Source organism: Arachis ipaensis, chromosome B09 (assembly GCF_000816755.2).
Source record: "Arachis ipaensis cultivar K30076 chromosome B09, Araip1.1, whole genome shotgun sequence".
NCBI lineage: Eukaryota > Viridiplantae > Streptophyta > Magnoliopsida > Fabales > Fabaceae > Arachis > Arachis ipaensis.
In genome coordinates this window covers 1,937,461-1,939,784 of record NC_029793.2, presented here as the reverse complement: position 1 = coordinate 1,939,784, position 2,324 = coordinate 1,937,461, and positions in this window count along the sequence as shown.

Genomic DNA, 2,324 nt, shown 5'->3' with positions numbered 1-2,324 from the left:
ACATTCATCTATTTTCAACCATCACTTCTACACACACAAATCATATATTTACTTTGTTAAAATAAAAAATAATCCATATTTTTTATAATGATTTATTTTTTTACCGCAAAGTGTGCTGATAGATTTGACGCCTTATTAACTTTCACTATTTCCATATAAACTATTGAGCAATAGTACACGTCAGTTTGTGTTTGTTTTGTTTTATTATTATTAATTTTTTTTTTCGGGAAATGGGTGATGGTGTTGTTGTTTTCAAAATGAACCTTGTTGAAGTTTCTTTAGATTGTTGAATGGCATCACCGAAAATGTTGCTTCATCGGCAAGTGCAAATGGGGTGGGTAAAATTCTGAAAATAGAATCATCCCATATCCTCCATTAAGCAAACTTTTTAAAGTTTCCTATGTCAGCAGTAACAGTTACAACTCTCAACTCATTATTTAAAGGCAGACTTTATTTTATTTTTAAAATCCACTTCGAAGCTTTCATTTCTTTTAGGAAGTTAATAATATAATAAGTACACCTGTTTGCATGTAATGAGATGTCACTTATCATAGTAAACTAAATAGTAAACTAAATAGAATTTGATTGTCCTATGAAGAAATGATTATTAGAGTTTAATTTGGATGTATTAATGGTCGTATAATTATAATTGTTTTTTTTAGATAATTATTTATGTAATTAATTGTTTTGTCGATTTTTAACAAATTGATTGTGGTTCGATTCTAATGGTCTGAGAGCAAAATCTACTTCTTTTTGCAGGTACCAGTTTTTTTTATAAATATATCAAAGGTTCTCGAATTAAATAGGCATTAAAAAAGGAATTGAATTCGAAAAGTGTAAAGATTGAAAAGCATAAAATAAAGATTTTGAAAGAAAAAACTTGACTAAAAATTGAAATGACTTGCATTGAATCTTAAAGAAAACAATTAAAATGTCTTCGACTGGATCAAAGGGCTTTTGGCATAAAATTTAAAAATACTGAAATATAAATTGAGCAAATAAGTAAAGAAGACTTTGAATGTAAATCTAACAATGAAATTTAAATGTGCTTTGAGAATAAATCGAACAAGAAAAGTAAACTTTGCAGAAATTTTAAATGGAAAATTAAAGACATGGAAGAAACTCTATAGAAATTGAACTCGAATGCAGATTTAGGAATTCTTTAAAATGTGAGTGTGCTTGAGTATTTCTGAAGAAAAGTTCTAACCCTTTCTTCATCTGCGTCTTGTCAATTTATAGGTCAATCCATCCAATTATTTGTACGTCATTCTGTCAGTTAGCTTTGCTAAATAACTGTTCACGTACTTTAGAGATCGAAACTTTGTCTTCGATAGGGGTGTGCATGGGTCGGGTGAAACAGAATTTGATGAGACTCAGACCCGACCCGAAATATATACCGGGCCTATTTATTAGATCCGAACTCGGCCATAAACCCAATGAAACCTATACATTTTCAGGCCACGATTATACCGGGTAAAAACCGGACCGTTAACATTACATTACCTTGATACATTCTTATAAGCTAGCATGTGAAAATCAATACAAATAACACAATATTATGCATTAGTCTAAAATCTTATGCATTTTAAACATAAAACATTAACTTATAGTCTTATAATAACTAATAAAATAAAATATTAAAGTTTACAATACTTAAATTCCAGAATAGTCATCATCCATCACTAATAACACAAAATATTAATTATGTATGATGACCGGGCTACCGGGCCGAGTTTGGACGACCCGAGCCATGGCTCGGACCCGACACGAAACAATGACCGGGTCTATTTTTGAGACCCTTACCCGGCCCTAGACCCGGTGAAATCATACCAAATTAACCCCTAGAGTGTTTGGGACCGGACCGGGTCTTTGGGTCGGGCCAGGCCATGCACGCCCCTAGTCTTCGATTCAGTTTTCTAACCACCATCTTCGGTACTATTTCCCACGTCCATCAATCTGTTCTCACTCTTTGTATAATGTGAATAACTGCCATTAATTATATTCACTTATCACTCTTCTATATTTTTCGAAAAGTATTTATCCAGCCTTGACTTCGATGTCTCAATACCTGCTGACCTTTTCTTAGACATAGTTAATTTCTGTCGAGTCTGCCTCTTGGATTTCCACACTTGAATCAATCGACTAATAGAGAGTACTTAACGGAGTACCTAATTGGCTCCAATCCAAAGTTAATTGTAACATGTATTTAGAAGTTGATCGAAATATTATTTTGGCACTTGGCAATGATCGAAGTATAAACTTATCGAATATTAACTTGTCAAAGAATTCAATAACATCTTTATCAAAATTATTCTTTTTAGATA